At 38.3% G+C, this 21,734-nt stretch overlaps 1 long non-coding RNA gene across 1 annotated transcript; it reads left to right on the forward strand.

The window, feature by feature from the left end:
- Positions 1–17,358: 17,358 nt before the first annotated feature.
- Positions 17,359–17,991, forward strand: LOC108742642. Its single transcript, XR_001938702.1, has 2 exons — positions 17,359–17,775; positions 17,833–17,991. It is a non-coding gene; the product is annotated as an uncharacterized LOC108742642 (long non-coding RNA).
- Positions 17,992–21,734: the final 3,743 nt, after the last annotated feature.

Here is a 21,734-nt window from a genome sequence, read left to right on the forward strand (position 1 = left end):
TTTTTTTTTTCAATTTCCATTTAAAACAAAAAAAAATAAAATTTGGTGTAATTTTGAAATGCGCGCCTTTGGTTACGCTTCATAGTTTGATGTATAGATGGCAGTGAAATTCGAAGTTTTCTTTGCCAATACCATTTATATATATATTCCAAGTGTCGTCTACTAATGTGGGGTAAACTTAGATGTCACTACTATCGTCCAAATCTCGAGAGTTTTACATCTATTTACCTAGTCTAGGGGGTGGACACTGGCGCTAAAAAGCGGAACTAAGAGTGAGCGAGAGGGAGTGGCTAATTGTAGAAGGTGACAGGGCCTTCGGAAACGGTCGTTCGGCTTCGGGACGAAGTTGAAGAGTGTTGAAATGGTGGGGTTTGCGTGGCCTGTCACTGAGGTCCGGAGATTTGCAGCGAATGAGATTGCAGCCTCAGAAAGAGAAGGTAAACCGGTTTCTTTCAAATTTGGGTGTTTCTGACGAACCAGAGATAGTTTAGTGCGGAACGAAGAATCCGCATGTAGGTGCCTTGAAGAGGTTTCAAGCAGTGAGGAAGAGCGCAGCCACAGACGGGAATGGCGTAGGAGCAAATGCTTCTGATTATTGCGTTAAACGCATGTATTTTCGTATGTTGGGCGATAGAGTGGTTTCGGAATAAAGGCTTAAGTGCGATGAATGCACCCATTGCCTTGTTACGGGTAGTTACGATGTGGGGCCGCCTGTTTAGGGTCTTGTTGAAAACGACGCCTAGGTAGGTGATAGAGTTGCTCTACTTGATGGGACGGTTGTTTACTAAGATGGAGGGAGGTTTTCGGGACCTACGAGAGAAGAAAATTGCTTCCGATTTGGTCTCGTTAATGGAAAGTTTCCATTTTCGGTACCAATTTAGAAGCAGGGGCAGAAACTTATTAATTCTCCCTGTGCATTGTGAATGATTTGGGCGGAGTTTATGAGGACAATGTCGTCCGCGTAGAGAGCTGTCAAAATAGAAGTGTCGGAGGGCATGTCCGCACAGAACAGGTTAAATAGAATAGGTGATAGTTGGATTGCGGGACACCAGCAGTGACGGGTTTACTGGCAGAGAGAACAGAGCCGACGCGAACCCGAAGGCTTCTGTCTGTGAGAAAGGACCTGATAACCCCAACTAAAAAATGTGGAATGTAAAGGGCGATGAGTTTTGAGGTGAGGCCTTCGTCCCAGACTCGGTCCAACGCTTGTTGGACGTCAAGAAGAAGCATGGAGATGTGACGCCGCTTGTTAAGGTTGTCGGAAATGTATTCACATAAGCGAAAAAGTTGGTGACCGGTACCGTGATGCCTGCGGAAGCCGTGTTGATGATCGGGGAGAAGGTTGTTTTGTTCCACGTGGTCTAAGAGCCGATCGAGAAGGATTGATTCAACTACTTTGCTCAACGAACTGAGCAGGCTGATGGGCCTGTAGCTTGAGGGGGCTTCCCTTCTTTGGGGAGACAGATGACAGTAGCTTCTTTCCAGACAAAAGGGAAGTGATGAATCCGCATGATGGCGTTTGTGATGTTGCACAGTGCGGTTATGTGCTTTGGCGGCAGGACTTTGAGGACTCCGTTTTGAATTCCAACAGCGCCAGGGGCTTTCCTCTTTTTCAGAGAACGGATAGAAAGGGAGATTTCATGGGGAGAAGTGTGTCTGAAGTCGGAATTTAGGGGAACGAAGTTCTTGGAGATGGCTTTGGTATGCTCGTGAAAGTCGACAAGGTCCGACTAGGTAGTGGGGAGCACTGGAGACATAATGAATCTGCGAAGATTGCAGCTAGATTAGGTAGAGACGTTCTGTTATAGTGGCGGAAGATGGGGAGCTCTGTTATGAAGAGAACGGATCACTTTCCAAGTGCTTCGGGTGTGTGTTTCTGCCTGAGGGATATAACCATCGAAGGATGCGCTGCGGAATTCAGTGAGACGAGTTTTTAGTTCTCGTTGAAGGGCGTTTACTTCTGCACGGTGTGTGGTGTCTATTTCACAGACGTCGGACCTTGTTTTTCCTCTTAAAGAGGTCAAAAATATCTGCGAGGAGGGTTCTGTCTTTGGTGGGCGTGGGGCGGGAGATAGTAGAGAGCTCGATAGCGCTGGTAATCTCGTTTGAAAGGAGATTCACAGCTTCGTGAAGTTCCGCTATTGTGCGAATTGGAGTGCACTTGAATCAAGATGTTTCGAGGGTGTAACGGAGGTGTAGCCAATCTAGTGACGTGGTTGGGTTTGGGGGTTGATTGGACGACCTACTTCAATCAGGGCTGGAAGGTGGTCCGAACTTAGTGCGTCAATGACGACAGGATCGGCGGACAGTGTAACAGTTTTTTGTGACAAAAATGTCAAGGATGTCTGGGAGTTAATTGTGGGGGGGCGGGAAGGAACATGGGATCAGGGGGTGGTTCAACTGTGAGGTTGAAGTCAAGAATTTTGGCAGGAAGGGAGGTGCCTTTGCTATTGGTTTAAAATAATTCCTAACAAGAATGGCGACACCGCCGGCACTGCGGTTTTCATGGTCCCTTCTGTAAATTAAGAAGTTTGGGATGAAAAGTTTGATTTTTTTGGATAGATGAGTTTCGGTGATGCAGGCAACACCGATTGACTTATCCTCGAGGAAGTGCTCGAATTCAGTCAATTTACCTCTAATTCTTTGCGCATTCCAGGTAACTATGCGAAGATTGTCTGGATGGGCTGTATTACTCATTGGTGAGCGTTTGAAGGACGGTGATCTGACGCTACCATCGTTTGAACGATGGCCTGGATCCCCCCCTCCTACGAATAAACATTATCAAATTAACCAGCTTCAGAAAGTAGAAAAACGAAAAAAGATGACTGAAAACTCGACGATGGATTGCGATATTGAGTGGCAAGAAATAGTGGTATCCCTTATTGCAGCACAGCAAGAACAATTATTCGAGTTATCTAAGAGTTTTATTATGGCGACACAATCAACGGCAACGTCTAGTTCGTCATCAGTGAAAAATCACGAGGTGCAACCATCGACGTCATCAACTTCCTTTCGATTATCAGACTTTGACCCGAACACCAGCAATCACTCTGTTGAGGAATGGCTCAAAATTAAAAGAATTAAAAATTGGAGATGCGCTTCTCAAAGCAAAAGTTGGCAAGGGTCGCGGGTATCAATATTATTATGCTTGGAGGTCAATCTGTCGCACCTGGGATGTATTTTGCAGAGATTTGACAGTCGCATTCCCAGACCGAGATACTTTTGACGCCCGAATGAATGAATGGTTGAGTACGGTTTGACCATTTCGAATCAAAAGTCGCAAAAAAAAGGACGTGACAGACAGTTTCGACAAGACACAGACCAACTCTACTTTCTGCCTTAACGCAGCTACGCCATAGAATCAGTTCAGCAAGTAGCCATCTATTTAAGTGGACCTTGTTGACCTTATTTAATTCCACTAAATGTAGCATTGTGTTACAGATGGCATTTACTTCGCCATTTGTAGAATTTCATCATTCGACAGAGAACTTTTAAAACTGTTAAGCGAGCTTGACGCGCGTCGCCAAAAAAATCGACCCGACCAGAGTTCGCGTTCTAGTGACACAAGTATCGCACTACCAAAAAAACGTGAAATATGAAAGAAAAATGACACCGGTGCGAGAATAGTGGACAATACCAAACTCAGTGCCGGTTACCGTCCAAAACCGAACGCTATGTCCAAAAGAAAAACGAAATTGATCCCGACTTGAGCCCAAGTGTTGGTATACAAACACGGTAAACCAAAGAGCGTACTGCTTAGCAAACGTGGACGAATATTTAACACCGGTGGCGACTGTCTAACAAAACCTCCACCTTCACATACTTAATTGAAAGAGGGGCTGATATGTTAATTTTAACTGAAAATGCCGCCAAGGAACTCAGTGTAACAATCAAAGTAAGTAAACATCCTCTACTTGGGCTTGGTTCTAGACGTGTTTATAGCATTGGAATGAGCGAAGTCATTGCTGTTTTACCAACGATAACATTCGAGATTTTGTTTACCGTAGTACCTAATGACGCAATGCCCGAGACTGTTGACGCCTTGATAGGCTAGGACGTTATTATTAGACAGCAAATAAGAGTTAGAAAAGGTAGGAATGACCTTGATTTACACCATGAACAGGACAACATTTTGCTAGTAATGCTTATAAGGGACAAAAATGACCCAAGTGACATAACAGTAGCAGGATGGACGAGCGATGTTATTAAACTGCACCAGCTGCTATGAAAATGCCACCACGCGGCTCCTAACCATGTTTTGACAGGTAAAATTCAAATACGATTCAAAGATAGCACCCCGCTGCTTGTCGACTTCGTCGTCTGACGTAGACTAAAAGAACGAAGCTGAAAGAAATTATTAATGAACAATTAACAAAAAGTCCATAAATGAACGGTGCCCTCTACCTCTAATTCACGACTAAATAGACCAATTATACAATACCCGTTACTTTATGACCTTGGATATAAAGTCAGGATTCCATCAACTAGAAATTGAAGACGAATCAAAACACATCACCGCTTTTATAACCCCTGACAGATTGTATAAATAAATTCCTCGTCAGTCTATTAACGAGCCATCGATAAGGCCCTAGACAACTTAAAAGGAAAGCTAGCACTTGTTTACATGGATGATGTAATAATTCCATCAACCACTGTTAAAAAAGGACTTGAAAAGTTAGAACAAGTATTAACCGTTTTAGCTTCATCAGGCTTCTATCGAAATTATAAGAAATTAACGTTATTCACCGAAGAAACGGATTACCTTGGCACAGTTGTAAGTGAAGAGACAGTGAGGCCCAGCCCTCGAAAAATACTAGCACAGAAACAACTTCCCCTACAGATTTAAAAGGCGTACGCTAATTCTTAGGACTTACGGGTTATTTTCGAAGGTTCGTAGAACGTTTTTCAGTAGTTACTGCTCCAATTTCTAAACTTTAAAGAAGAATCGTGTTTTTGAGTGGTTGGAAGAGTGCGAAAACATCCGGCAGTTGATGATTAAAAAAACAAAATACAACGTGTAATTATACAACATGCTAGTGAAGTGGACTTCTTCAAATATACTGAGATATTATTTGTACACTATGAATTTAAATTTTACACTATACATGCCGGAGTTGCCTGTAACGAACGTTATATTGAAGCGCCCTCACGGCTCAAGCGATAACCACTACGAACTCGACTACGTGGCCGAGTAGAAGGGGGACATCCGTTGCATGATTTCGTTACATAGCAACTCGCATGAAACGAACTTACCCTACCGTGCGTAATGAAGTTTCACTTCAAAAACTCACCGACAAATCTGTCCTTAGAATCTTTAACCCTGAGCTCGAGTGTGAACTTCTTACAAACGCGAGTTCAATTGACGTAGGTGTTACACTATTTCAAACAGAGTGGGACGTCAAGCGTCCTGTATGACTTAGAAACTTCGGCTATCGTCAACTCTGTCGAATATTTTCGCATGCACCTATGCAGCGGACATTTTATCATCTTCACCAATTGCAATTCAGTTCACGCAACAGCTTTGAAACGGGACTTAGACACTCGTGCTGGGAGATGGTGGGTAATGCAGCAAGACTACGACTTCACTATTTAATACAGGCGGGGCAGAAAGATGCCACAGGTTGACTATCTGTGTCGGAACCCTATCGAAACTGTGTTCGTGGTACAATAAGAGCATACACCTATTCCTACCGAAGTATCTTCAAAAGAAACTCTACTTGCGTTCCCAAAAATTGATGATCTATGCAAAAGTATAGTTAATAACCCCAATTCGACTAACGAATTTGCTATTTGTAATGAACTTGTGGTAACCACAAATAAACCACCAAAGTGCTACGTACCTGTTCCAGCCCGCCTACTTGTAATAATATATCACAACCAGTCATCTCACGTAGGACTCAAAAAGTAATTATCTAAAATGCGTGAAGAACTATATTGGCCAAGAATGGCACAGTGCTTAAAAAAATTTATTCGAAATTGCAAATCATGCATTCTCGGGAAGTCCATACGGGACGACGTGCGGGATCCTGTCAAGCAGGCTATAAACCGACTGATATACTGGTTGCCTGGCATATCGACCGTAATGGCCCTCTTGAAAAATACCAAAATTGAACGCAGATGTTGGCCATCGTCGACGTCTTCTCTAAATACTGCAAACTGAAACCGATACCAAAGAAAACCACGAAACACTGTATTCCGGCTTTATTTGAAGTTTTCCGAGAGCCAGCAAAGCCTCTTATTAGAATCCAGGCATAAACGTGTAAAAGGCACAATGCGATGGTACGGCCAGTAGTTGTCTTTTTCTTTCTAGAATTTTGATTGGTCTACGTGTCTTGCAGGATCGGAAGAATGAGACAAAGAAAGAGAGAATGAGAGATAGATATTGACCGCATGATCATTTTTTCTCTTTCTAGAGTGTGGTCAATTTCATGAGGGGTATTGTTCAGTAATGGCTCAGTCAATTCTCTTTGTCTATGGATTGGATATGCTCTGCTTGCCGACATTACTAATTCTGCTTTGAGAAGCATCTTTCTGCATCGTACCTTAGTGTGATACTTGCACTTATGATATTTAGTAAAAGATAAATTGTTTCCTTGATCTTTACTGTTTGTTTCTATTTTTTTTTTATTTACTTAGTTTACACATGGTTTACACTAGTGGCAAATTTACATATATCAAAGGAAACGCAAAAGGGGCGTACATTTCCCACCAAAATATTATTTAAGAATGCAAACAAAAAACATCCGAAACAGTCACTGTCACATAATTTCGTTTTGGAGCCAGTTAGGCTATAATAATCGTTCAATTGTAATTACTGTGCCAGAAATTCAATGTTCCTACAGTGATTCAATTGTCTCAGCAGTTTCCTTGAAAACGTGTAACAGCAGCTGATTAATTTATAAATATGTTAACTCTAACTTTGTGTTTTTATGCTGTTCATTTGATCGTCCATTATATTGTTTATTAAATTACAGCTGGGCCAGTTGCTGTGCGTCGAATTCTTAGCTCGCAGAAAAGCTGAAGCATAGTAGCTGAACTTCAACATAATTTACCATAGCCATAGTCCAATGTCCATCTGTAGACATTACAATCTGAGAGGTCATATTTCGATGGTCCAGTTGTATATGGGCGGATCTATTTAAGAGTTTTTTGGGCTGCAACAATAGACGATATTGTGAAGAAAAAAATATTTCATATTTAAAAAGATCCACTCTTCCTCGTTAACATCTTTCTAGCAGCAATTCTTTGCAACTTTGTCTTGGGATTTGGAGTTTTCAAACGAAAAACAATGTCAACAATAACCTTGTACAAACTCAATTGCTGTTTTAGATGCACGCCTGGGGTCACTTATGGGAAGTAAGGTATTTCTACTTTAATATCTCTTCCCAACTCAGTTGGACAATCGGTGCAGAGTCATCAAAAAATGTCTGGCGCGAACTTCTATGTCTTATTCTTTGAGACAAGTCCTTGTAGTCAGATTTTGTATTTTTCTCTTTGGAGAGCGATTCGAAGTAATAAAATTTGAGAATATATAAATATTTGAAGAATCACCTACATTTAGGTATGCTCGCGTTTATAGCATGCAAAAGCGATTATGTGTGCGTTTTTTCGAACCAAAAATGTGAATAAACGATTTATGATCGGTTTCGACTGTAAAACGTTGACTATATAAGTATTGATAAAAACATTTAACCACTTAAATTATTGTCAAAGCTTCTCTATTAATTTGAGAATATTTTTTTCTGCTTTTGACAATGCTCTAGAGTCTAGAATCTAGATGTATAAACTGTGGGTATTACTGTATTTTTATCTTAAACATAAGCTAAAACTGCTCCAAATTTAAACGGTAAATACAGATCACAATGAGATAAAGCTTAACGAAATTTAACAATTCATTGTTAGCATAAACAAAATTTGGCCATGAGTCGAGGGGCAAAGGGGCCCAGCGGTACCGAACCCGGGGAAGGTAGTCGAGTGTGGGAGTGGCATTCGATCTCCGATCAGCAACCGATACGTATTAAAAAAAAGAGAAAAACACTGTGAATAAAAAAATATTGAAATATATTTAAGAGTGCGTTTGTTTTTAAAAATAAAAGTTCTTCTAACATCAGGAGTGGGATACAAGATCTTACGTCCAAATCTCAGCAAAAAAAAAGCAGTGTTCATAATGCCAAAATGAAAACACCATTCTTTATCCCGGCGAAGTACTCGCGAGGGCGAGGAAAATCGGCGGCACCGTGAGCGTTCGAAAACCAAGGCGCATCGATCCCGGCATAAATCCCGAAGTTCCAGCGGGAATCGACCAAGGAGCCGATCCCGAGAACCGACTGATATCACGGAATCCGTTTCGCAGTTGGGAAACGCAATTTGCAAAGGCATCAGTCAGTTGGCCGAAAATGTGGGGGTAAGACGAAACACGGAAGTGGTAAGTCAATTAACTTCCAATATTATACAAGAATTTAATCCACTATCACACGATATAACTGAATGGATTGATGCGGTGGATGAATTTTCATATATTTACTAGGGTCAATTGAAAAGTCCCCGGCCTGACACATAGATGGCGGCACCAGAACTAAATCCATATGATTTTCAGTTAGTCCCAACCTTCAAAAGACGCGTCTATAAATTTGACGGCTGTCGGATCATTAATTTGTGAATTATAGCATTTTTAGTGAAGCAACTTATGTTATTGTGAAAAAAATGGATAAAAAGGAATTTCGCGTGTTGATAAAATATTGCTTTTTGAAGGGAAAAAATACAGTTGAAGCAAAAACTTGGCTTGAAAACGAATTTCCGGACACTGCCCCAGGAAAATCAACCATCAAGGATTGGTATGCTAAGTTTAGACGTGGTGAAATGAGCACCGAAGACGGTGAACGCAGTGGACGCTCAAAAGAGGCTGTTACGGACGAAAACATTAAAAAAATCCACAAAATGATTTTGAATGACCGTAAATTGAAATTGAATGAAAATAGCAGACACTCTACAGATATCAACGGAACGTATACATCACATCATTCACGAATATTTGGGTATGAGAAAGCTCTGTGCAAAGTGGGTGCCGCGCGAGCTCACTTTTGACCAAAAACAACGACGAGTTGATGATTCAGAGCAGTGTTTGAAGATGATCACGCGTAATAAACCCGAGTTTTTGCGTCGATATGTGACAATGGATGAAACATGGCTCCATCATTTCACTCCGAAGTCCAATCGACAGTCATCGGAGTGGACTGCACACGATGAACCCGCTCCAAAGCGTGCAAAAACGCAACAGTCGGCTGGCAAGGTTATGGCGTCTGTATTTTGGGATGCGCGTGGAATAATTTTCATTGACTACCTTGAAAAAGGAAGGACCATCAACAGCGACTATTACATAGCGTTATTGGACCGTTTGAAGGACGAAATCGCCGAGAAACGACCGCATTTGCAGAAAAAGAAAGTCCTGCTTCACCAAGACAATGCACCGTCTCACAAGTCAGTGAAAACGATGGCAAAAATTCATGAATTGGGCTTCGAATTGCTTCCGCATCCACCGTATTCTCCAGATCTGGCCCCCAGCGACTACTTCCTGTTCTCAGATCTCAAAAGAATGCTCGTTGGGAAAAAATTTTCGTCGAATGAAGAGGTGATCGCCGAAACTGAGGCCTATTTTGAAGCAAAGGACAAATCGTACTACAAAAATGGTATCGAAAAGTTGGAGGATCGCTATAATCAGTGTATCACCCTTGAAGGGAATTATGTTGAATAAAAAAAAACGAATTTTGCAAAAAAAAATGTGTTTTACTATTTTAGGCCGGGGACTTTTCAATTGACCTGTTATGGCTGGAATGATAGAACGGTGTGTCATTTGGCATTAAGTAAACTCCGCGGTCCCGCTGAAGTGTGGTACAGGGGTCTTCCCACACGAATTTTTACTTGGCCAGAGTGGAAACCATTATTATTTGAACAATTTCGCCTTAAGCGCGATTTGCATAATGACTTAAAGAATATGATGAATTGTACCGCTAAAAATAATCAGAGTCTCTACGAATATCTTTTTGACAAATTATCTTTAATTCGAAAACTAAAATTACCCATTTCCAACGCAGATCAAAACGCAAAACCGCAAAACATCTGACAAGTCCCGATGTTTTAAATGCCATCAAGTAGGACATTTTAAAAGAAATTGTAAACAAATTGCCACCCCAATATCCCGACAACGACCCTCTATTGAATACAATGTTAATTTTGTAGGTTCAGGAACAAACGAAAAATTCTTTAAGAACGCGATTATTAAAAATACGCAAATAAAATGCTACATAGACTTTGGCAGCGAATGCTCACTCATGACGACCGCGATCGCGGACCAGTTATCGTTACAAAAACAAATATGCACCGATAGAGTTACGCTGTTTACTTTAGCGGGAACTGAAATCAAACCAAATCATACCACTATTGCCGAGGTTATTATTGATAACATCAAGCGAACCATTCAATTTTTTGTTATTGACAAGTGTGCAATGGACGTGCAATTATTAATAGGCCAAAATTTCACGGAACTATATGATATAAATTACAGCAAAATTGGAAACCAGTTGAATTTCACCGAAGTTACAATTGATAAATTGAATGTCAATCTAATAACACAGACCACTCTCAATATCGGAATTAACCCGAACCCGGGGAAGGTAGTCGAGTGTGGGAGTGGCATTCGATCTCCGATCAGCAACCGATACGTATTAAAAAAAGAGAAACCCACTGTGAATAAAAGATATTGAAATATATTTAAGAGTGCGTTTGTTTTAAAAATAAAAGTTCTTCTAACATCATTATAGTTACAAATTCTTTCCTGTTTATTTTTCCACTCGCATAACTTATTTGTTTTCAATTAATTCAAATAATGAACTATTTTAGCGTAATTCTCAATTTTAGGATAATTATTAGCGTCTAAAAAAGTTCTTAATTCAGTTAAATTATTTGGATCTGGAATTTTTAAAATTGCATTGATTCTATCCTTAGAAATGTTAGTTCCCCCTTTACCTAATTTATATCCCAAAAATTTTTCATTTAGTACAATTATTGCTAATCTGAGATACTTAATCTAATTTGAGCTATTCCAGTGAACATATCCAATTTCTCCCATGATTGGCTCACTATTGCCTAAAAGCATAAGCAAAGATAACTGTAATTGTTTATTGTTAAACTTAACTATTACATTTACCATTCCCAAAAGCCTCATAACATCCCCCTGATATAATTGAAAGCATCTTTTAGTAGGTAAAGTTTTGAATTATTTAATTTACAAAATTAGGCCTGTTGAAAAAGGATGCCGAGTGGACAAGGGGGGAGGCACAAATAAAAGCCTTCCATATATTAAAAGAAAGTTTAACTTCCTCACCGGTATTGGCCCTGTTCGACCCAGGAAAGTCTATAAAATTATACACCGATGCTAGTCGGTGGGGTCTGGGTGGAATATTGGTGCAGGAACATGAAACCGGGGAAAAGGCGGTAGCATATTATAGTCGGCAGACCACTCTTGANAGTAACTTATCTCGGGTACGAAATCAATAATTCCAGTGTCCGCCCTTCCGATCGAAAGGTAGACGCTGTAGCACAATTTCCGACACCCTCAAACATTCACCAAGTGCGCCAATTTTTAGGTCTTACCGGATACTTTCGGAAGTTTATTCGGGAATATGCTTTAAAGTCGAGACCTCTGAGTGGCCTGTTGAAAAAGGATGCCGAGTGGACAAGGGGGGAGGCACAAATAAAAGCGTTCCATATATTAAAAGAAAGTTTAACTTCCTCACCGGTATTGGCCCTGTTCGACCCAGGAAAGTCTATAAAATTATACACCGATGCTAGTCGGAGGGGTCTGGGTGGAATATTGGTGCAGGAACATGAAACCGGGGAAAAGGCGGTAGCATATTATAGCCGGCAGACCACTCTTGACGAGCAGAAATTTCATTCATTTGAGCTAGAGACGTTGGCTATAGTAACAGCCGTCAAACGCTTCCGACAGTGTCTTTTGGGGAGACCTTTTACTGTAATCACTGACTGTACCGCTGTAAAACAAGCTTTTGACAAACAAGAAGTTAACGCCCGTATAGGCCGATGGGTATTAACCCTTACCGAATACACTTTCACAATCGTACACCGTCAGAGTGAACGCATGAAACATGCGGACGCATTAAGCCGAAATCCTCCAATCCACAAGCATGCCATTAACGTGGTGGTCATCTCGGAAAATCAAAAATATTCTAAATTCCGGAAATTTTCAGACCAACAAACAAATTTTTCACAATTACGCTCTGAAGGGAGGTAGGGTGTACAAAATTACAAATTACGGATTGCGATAGGTAGCAAATACGTGTGTTTTCAAATCATGCGGTTAGTACATGACGATGTAGGACACTTCGGATTTGAGAAGACTTATGAATTGCTATCCAGCCAATATTGGTTTAAAAACTGCGACGGTTCACAAAAAAGTACGTAAAAAACTGCCTTAATTGTCTCTATTTCAAATCGTCCACCGGAAAACTGCCGGGATATCTATATCCAATTAAAAAAATTCCACGACCATTTTACACAATCCATTTAGACTATTTAGGTCCCTTTGTTAAGTCTAAGTCAGGAAACTCACAAGTACTTGTTATCATCGACTCATTCACTAAATTCATTATTATCTATGCCGTTAAAAACACCACAACAAAGTCTACAATACGATGTCTGAAAGATGTAATCAAAACATTTGGCGCCCCACGAAGAATGGTAAGCGACGAAGGCAGATATTTACTAGTTCTGAATTCCAAAATTTCTGCCGAGAAATCGGTACCATTCACCATTTAACCGCTGTGGCTCTTCATCGGGGTAATGGCCAGGTGGAAAAATACAATAAAATCATATTAGAATCACTAGCCACATTGGGCGCGAATTTAGATAATAAAAGTTGGGACAAAAACATACCACGGATACAATTAGGGTTGAATGCCACAGTAAATAAAGCCATAGGGGTCACACCCAGTGAAGCTCTAATGGGGTACAGAGTCTTGTTACAGGGTAACATGCCACCAGATGAGTCGGAAGGTCTGGATGTCACGAAGATCAGGTGCGACATGGAGGAATTGATAGACAAACATCAGAAAGAAATGAAACAGAGGTTCGACCGTGGTCGCATGGCACCACATGAGTACCAAGAGGGTGATTTGGTCCTGCTACGCGTTACTAGCACCCCAGCAACTGGAAGTAGTCGCAAACTTCTGCCAAAGTGGCGAGGTCCATTCCGTGTGACAAAGGCATTGGGACGGGATCGATACGAGGTATCAGATATCCCAGGGAGCACACGCTCAAGGGTGCGATATTCGGGGGTAGCCGGGGTAGAAAGCATGAGGCCCGGATCCGAATATCGCCGACATAAGGGTTGTAAGTCCCTTATGGAAGGATGCATTGCGGATATGAACTCCCAAGGTAACGAAGGTTAGTCATTATCGTGTTAGGTAGGGAGGGGGGGGTTCATGCGTGCATACCTTGGTCACTGGTAAGCGCCGGGCTAGGTGACATTAGAATTATTTCGTCCAGCATTGAGTGAATATGTATACTGTCGTTTATACATATATATATTTTTAGGTTGAGCTTGGCCAAGTTTAATCCAAAATTTTAGGTATAGGTCCAGTCAGGAGAAACAACGTGATCCAGAAACCCTAATCTCGGTGCTCTATCTTACGATCACTGTTGATAACTATTGTCAAATTTCAGAACTAAAAGATTCAAGCGCCTGAATTACCCTACAAGGAGACATTCCACTCCATTCAGTCGAGCGAGGACGCTCTGTACCTGTCAGGAAGGGCCGTGTTAGCATAAACAAAATTTGGCCATGAGTCGAGGGGCAAAGGGGCCCAGCGGTACCGAACCCGGGAAAGGTTGTTGAGTGTGGGAGTGGCATTCGATCTCCGATCAGCAACCGATACGTATTAAAAAAAAGAGAAAAAATTGTGAATAAAAAAATATTGAAATATATTTAAGAGTGCGTTTGTTTTTAAAAATAAAAGTTCTTCTAACATCATTATAGTTACAAATTCTTTCCTGTTTATTTTTCCACTCGCATAACTTATTTGTTTTCAATTAATTCAAATAATGAACTATTTTAGCGTAATTCTCAATTTTAGGATAATTATTAGCGTCTAAAAAAGTTCTTAATTCAGTTAAATTATTTGGATCTGGAATTTTTAAAATTGCATTGATTCTATCCTTAGAAATGTTAGTTCCCCCTTTACCTAATTTATATCCCAAAAATTTTTCATTTAGTACAATTATTGCTAATCTGAGATACTTAATCTAATTTGAGCTATTCCAGTGAACATATCCAATTTCTCCCATGATTGGCTCACTATTGCCTAAAAGCATAAGCAAAGATAACTGTAATTGTTTATTGTTAAACTTAACTATTACATTTACCATTCCCAAAAGCCTCATAACATCCCCCTGATATAATTGAAAGCATCTTTTAGTAGGTAAAGTTTTGAATTATTTAATTTACAAAATTAATTTTTCTTCATGAACTCACAACTAAAGGATTCATATCATTTTTATTTCCAACGTTTTTAGTTTCATCGTTCATAAGAAACCGTTACTTTAAATCGCTGTCACAATATATGTTCTGGAAATTTTTCTTTTGCAGGTTACCTTTGTTTACGTTTTTATTTTCCCTAGAATAATTATTCTTTCCCTCTCTATTAAGATCGCTCATTGTTTCATTATGCCTATCCCATGCGATTTATTACGGTACTCTTTTTAGGTGACCTGTTTGATTGCAAATATTACAATTCAAGAATCTAAATCTACACTGACAGTTTGGTTTTTCATAGCAAAAACATTGAACTGCAGACGAAGACAGTCTACTGTTGTCACGCCTTCCCTTTTTGAACTCCCGTCTATTAACGCTGTTCAATTGCTACTCTTGAAGATTTGAAGAACATCTACTCGTCAATTCTAAAGCTGTTGCTAACATAATTGTTCTCTGATATGTGGGATTTATTTCATTTGGAAGTCTTTTCTTCACACTTTCGAATCATCGAACTCGTTCAACTGACTGATTCACGCCGTTCCACCTTGAGTCATTTTATCTTCTTTTACTACTTACTACTGCTAATATAAAAAAGTGATGGGAAAAAAACATTTGAATATCGGCGCAACTTTTTGCATAGCCCCATATTTTGGCATTCTGAACTTCTTTCTAGAACTTTTAAGCGAAACCTTCTGTTCTCTATTTTTAACCACTCTGAATAGTAAATTAGATTTAGAAAACACCGACGATTTTGTATTGAAACAACAAATTCTGTTTGAAAACATACAGTTTAGCCGTAACGAGCATATTGCGTACTTTTTGAGTCATTTAACTCGAAAAAATCGCCGCGATTTTTTGCATATCCCCATATTTTGACATTCTGAATTAAATACATATTTCTCAGATCTGTCATTTAAATGAAACCTTATTTCTTCTATTTTCGAACACTCTGTATAGTAAATCTTGTATATTAAAATAGGGAGCGCGTAGGTACTTTTTGGGCCAGCCTGCTTATGAGAAATATAATGCATTTGCTTAAAAGTTGTTTATTAAAGAATGACTACATAAATCGAAAATTAAATTTAATAAGTAACAATAAGTGTTGTTTTGCTGCCTAAAAAAGGCTATTGTTTTTGGTAGATTTTTTTGAGATATTTAATCAAAATATAACAAATGTTTTCACTAAAATTATATCTAATTTAGGGCAATTTTATTATAGGAGAAAAATCGATCTTTTCATAATTTATTTAAATATTGTTTCTAAATTATAATTCAATAATAATAATCTTATTAAAGGTTGTCTTGAAACGCTGGATTTACACTACGGGCACTAGTGCCCAAGGCGGTAAATTCGGTGCTTGAGAAAAAATTTGCGCTATCAAAAATGCTTGAAAAAGTATGCATTTACGTGTAAAGTTATTACTTTTTTCAATATTTGGATAGAAATATCTTTTAAATTAATCAATCGGTTGAGGTACGATTCACACAATTTGTTAATCTAATGATTTTGTCTGGAATATTGGTCATGGAGTGGCATTTTTTATAGTGCCCAGGGCGGCATTAAGGGAAAACTCACCCCTGCTACAGTATTTACTTTCAAATGAATAAAAACAAATAACACAGACTATTTTATTGATATCGTCAGTAAAACTACCATTTTCCACATAATTGGATGAGAAAACGTTTGAGGTACTCAGAAATTGTAATCAGTTTTAAAGCTGGTTTAAACTGACAAGCAAATAATTATGTTTTTATTCAAAAATTTCTGTTTCAAAACGACGATGAAAACCTACATTATAAGGTATGTTAAAAAACTTTTTAAAATTTAAATTTCTCTTATCTGGAGGTTTGATAAACCTACATATTTTCTTTGATAGTGTAACAAATCTAAAGCCTCCATTATAAGTGGGTATCCAGTACTAGTAAAGGGTGTCCAAAATATAACTAAAATGTACGGTTTTCTGTGTTTATTTAACTTTACACATCCATAAATGTTGAGATACTGCTTACTTTGTGGCAAGTTTTCTGCACACCCAAAGTCTAGTGGAATTTCATCTTGATTTCTCCAATTTTCTTTCAAAATACTTTGATTGTTCTTATCTTCTATGTACCACCCCAAACACATAACACTTCTATTAACTGGAAAACATTCTTCATTCAAATATTTTATTTCATTTATTTCATAAAAAACGTATGGTTTATGATCTACGAATAACGGATGATTTCTTTTTTTATCTGAAGAAATTATCATTTTACTGGACGTTGCTCAATTTATTAGTTTACTACTAGTTTTAATTAACAGGTTTTATTTAACGGTTTTTAGTAATGACAACAGACAAATTAAACAGGGTATTGACCATAGATAATAGATATACAAAGGGTAATAGCCATAGACATATATAATAGACGCATAGACATATATTAATGGACGTGCCTTAGCCGTTGGACGTTGTAATAATTTCTTGGCTCGAAAAGTGAGGGAGATGGCGTAGGGTTTCGGACTAATGCTATCTCTTTCATGACACGCTTCCGCACCATCGTAAGGAAGGTGGATATTGTCCGAAACTCGTTCCATCTCTTTCTTTTGTTGTACCACAATTCTGACCGCTAGGGCATGTCCATTAATAAACGTGGATGGTGCTACTCATAGACATATATTAATGTAGGTGCCTTAGCCGTACGTTGTTGTAATAATTTCTTGGCTCGAAAAGTGAGGGAGATGGCGTATGGTTTCGGACTGGTGTTATCTCTTTCATGACACGCTTACGCACTATCGTGAGAGAGGTGGATATTGTCCGAAATTCGTTCCATATCTTTCTTTTGTTGTACCACAATTCTGATCGCTAAGGCATGTCCATTAGTAAACTTCGATGGTGCTAGTTATCTCCTTCTACCATAGATAACGATTATCTATGGATAAGGATTGACCTGACATGACCTAATATCATCTATGGATTGACTGTACGACGTGTGTCGTGTATGACGTCAAAAACAATAATTTAAGTCAACTAACAGTCAACTATCTATGCAGTCAACTAATGTATAATTAAACAAGCAACACAAGTTGTCAATAAATGAGTTTGAAACGATTTTCTCAATTTGTAAATAATAATTTACTGTTAATAGTATGTATTCCCATGATAATCACTATACACTGGGGATGGAGCAAACTTCAAGAAATACCATATTTGGTTGATGAATCTGAGAGGAAAGGAATTCCTATTGTAGAGGTTGTTAACGACGTAAAATACATTAACACATTTCTTCGTAACTTTTTAGTTTTTTAGGCTGTAAAGGTGTTTAGAAAAAAGTTATGGCAAACAAAAATTACAGAAGCAGAAAATCCCAAAAGTGACTTAAGTAAAGAATAAATATGTATAGAGTGTATAGTTTTGTTAAAATTACTGTAGTTTTTTTAGTGTTATTAAATTCATGAGTTATATGTACCTATTGTATTTTTGGACTGCAAATGTGTAAATTATATTTATATGTTCTGCACCTTCTATTACATTACTTTCTGTTAGGGGTTGGTTTCTTTGACATTGTTAGTGATTAGACGAAATTGACGCTATTTGCAGATTCGAATCCTCTGCAGTTTTTTTTATTTTCATGGTTCTTGGAGATCATTGTATATTCTGAGTTTCATACTGTGTAGCATCAGTTTTAGGAGGTAAAGTGGTCCAGACGGTATCTGCTTAAAGCCACCTATGTTTGGGTAAATTGGGTTAAGAGTCTAGGAAGAAGCGTCTTTCTGAATACGTTCATAATCTGTTTGAAATATGAATGGTTAAGAATTGGCAGTTATTGCATTTATTTATAAGCAAAAAAAAAATTGCTGTCTAAAATATTCCCTAGTGTCTCCAAATCAGTGAATTGCAATTTTGTAAGTTAGGTTCCAAAGTTATCCCATTTCATTATCATCTTAAGATCGTCAGTCTTAAGACTAGTTGGACATGTACCTCCACTCCTTTTTATCCTGAGTTAATCTTCACATTTACCTAAAACTAGAACATCCTACATCTTTAACTATTTGCGAACAGTAATCTAATCTAGGTCTACCTCTACCCCTCCTAACTCCCGTTTCTGTCTCTAATATGTTTTTGACTAGACTTTCATGCCTGAGAAGATGTCCTACCAAACTGTCTCATCTATTTTTTTATTGACTTCCATAGAGTCCTTTGTTCTCCTGTTCTTTCTAATACCTCTTTATTTCTAACCTTCTGTATCCATGGTACCTATCCTTATCATTCGCCAGTAACACAACATTTGGAACGCTTCTAACCTTTTCTTTTCCGCCGCGCCCACCGTCCACGTTTCGCACCCATTACTGCGTTGAAGTTCTCTACAACTATTGGGTTTTCTTGCCCCTTCAATAAACTTAATACGCTTGCATAAACCGCTTTTACGTTTTTATCATTGTAAAATGATGTAGGATGTAGACCTTCACTATTACCGTTTATACCGGCTTCGAGTTTAATTTAACCATAACTATCCTATCGCCTTTTTGTAAATACCTTTCTACATTTTGACCTACTTTCAACCAATCCTGAATGTATTATTCTAAAGTTTCCACACCAGAAGTCTCCAACTTCTAGCCAACGGACTTCACTAATGCCTACTATATCTAATTCTAGCCTACTCATTTCAACTTCCAAATTCTCTAATTTCTCTACTTGCCTCATGGTTCTAACATTCCACGCTCCGTCTCGTGAAATATTGCACCTGTCCCTATTGCACTTACTGATGACATACTCCAATATAGTCTCCTTGCGGACTTCCGAATGAGGGACTAGTTTATGTCTGGAGTGCTTTACCCCAGAGGACGCCATCATTCGGGTTTGGTGTGTTTTTCTTGGGATATCATAATCTGGTTGCCTTCCACATCGCAGTATTGTGCATCAGAGTGCCATACCGATCCTCGTGATATCCGCCACCCTGAGTACTGAAAGAGCTGTAGCCCTCCTTCAGGGACTTGTCTTAGTCTGGTTTCTCTTTAAGAAACTCCTAATTGTGGTTAAACCTATGGTCCGGCTCCTTAAATCACTGAAACTCGCAAGCCGATCCACGCACTCTAGTTTGTACCAGAACTTCGTCAAGGTTCAAGTCCCGTCGGATCGGATCCCATTTATTATTTAAAAAAAAAAATGACTGNTATTTAAGTGCAAAGCCAGTGAAACTGCAAGAAAATATGGTATAGATACCCATTTTCAAGAAAAAAGGCAAAGGAAAGTTAAAAAACGTTTTGGTGGTTTAGCTACTGATCACCGATTTCGCGTCTGCATGTAAACACCTGACTACACCGATCATGAAGGTTCGAAGTTATATAAAAATTGTGCAAATATAAAATAAAATAATAAAAATAAAAATACATTTTTAAAAACAAGCTTTTATTTAAAAAAACCTGAATTAAAAAGGAAAAAATAAAATTAAGTAACATGTCTTATATATGTATGTAAAGATACTATTGTTGTTGATTTTAAGACCACTAACTATTAACTAATAACAACACTCAATTTTAACAATTTATTTCTACTCCGTTTACACTCAGCATATACAAGTTTTACATCCGTCGTTCTACGACTGACTATCCCCTATTAACCCCGCAGGGTGCAGGATAAGTGCCTGTTGCGTAAATGTATCTTGCGTCTATGCGTGCGTTTCCAGATGGCCCTTATGAAATTAGGTTACGAACAGGGAAATTCCACCCTGCGCCAACATAAATTCCACCCTCCGCTAACATGTATATACATGAATATAGTAGGTAAATTCTAAGTTCGGAGGGACCCCTTTATTGGTAATTTTAAAAGCTTGAGGCACTGATTTGTTATGCAGGTTCACTGTACATTATCAGTGCCTCAAGTTTTTAAAATTAGCAAGAGAGGGGTTACTCCGAACTTAGAATTTACTTACTATATTCATGTATATACATATATGACATATCACTTAATTTTATTTTTTCCTTGTTAGTTTACGTTTTTTTAAATAAAAGCTTGTTTTTAAAAATTCGTTTTTATTTTTATTTTTTTATTTTCGCACAGCGTAAATGACACAATTATGTAAAAAATCCGATCTGGATGAAATTCGGCATCCTTAGTTTTGCTGATAAAAAGTTTTATTTCATTTCATTCAGTTAGACGGTCTTAGGAGTAACTTAAGTATGTATATGAAAAACTTTTTGCAAGTAACTTAAAATTTTAATGCTTTTTGTAATGAATTTTTTGATTTGTTAACAAATGCATCATAGAAAGTTTAATTACGAACATTTTTCAATTGTTTGATTTTCCTTAAATGTTGATAGTTTTTGAGGTACAAGCCATAATTTGGAGAAAGAAAAAACGTTTTTCCTCAAGTTTTTATTATTTGTTGAATAAAAATAAAAAAGGAAGGAAGACCAGGATTTTGCGAGGACGTATAGTGAAATTATTATTTCTGAGGACCTTTCGGAGTGATTCTAAAAAAAGTCTAGTCTCCGACCCAAACTTTTCAATTAAGGACAGATACCGTCTGGACTAATCGTAAGAGTATGTTTCTGATTTCAAAATTTGCATTTCTGTTAGGCGTCCCATACACCTATAATAATTTTGCACAATATTTTTATTGTGCAGTAATATTGAATATTCCCTTTGAGTCCAAACGTTCAATAATATTTAGCAAATATATCTGACAACGGAGCTGTGCTAGTGATTTTGTTGAAAACAGGAAAAAAAGAAAACGAATATGGCATAAAGAATGGTTTAAAAAATGACCACTCTACACTCATGAAAGACTTTTAAAGGGCTTTAAACATTAACGTAAGAAAACGATTTCAAAAACTATATGATAATGGATATTGCAAAGTTCGAAGAATTGCTATAATAAGTAAAACCTCTGATAGTGAAAAAGAGCACAGTTATGAAGGAGGCGATTTCATCATATCAACGTTTATCTATAACTTAATTAGCAACTGGAAATACTTTCGAGAATTTAAAATTTAGCAGTGCTATTTCCCCACAAGATCTTAGCATTATCACTATGGAAACCTGTGAAGCAATAATACAAGTTCTCAAAGATTCTCCCTTTCCTTGTCTTTTACCGAATTATTCGCCATTTTGATGCGCGACTCCATACTACACGTGACTGAACTGATCGCAACAACTCCAAACAGTGAACTGAAAAATATTGCGCCATACTAACCATACACAGTGCAAGG

Source organism: Agrilus planipennis, unplaced genomic scaffold (assembly GCF_000699045.2).
Source record: "Agrilus planipennis isolate EAB-ADULT unplaced genomic scaffold, Apla_2.0 scaffold343, whole genome shotgun sequence".
Classification (NCBI taxonomy): domain Eukaryota; kingdom Metazoa; phylum Arthropoda; class Insecta; order Coleoptera; family Buprestidae; genus Agrilus; species Agrilus planipennis.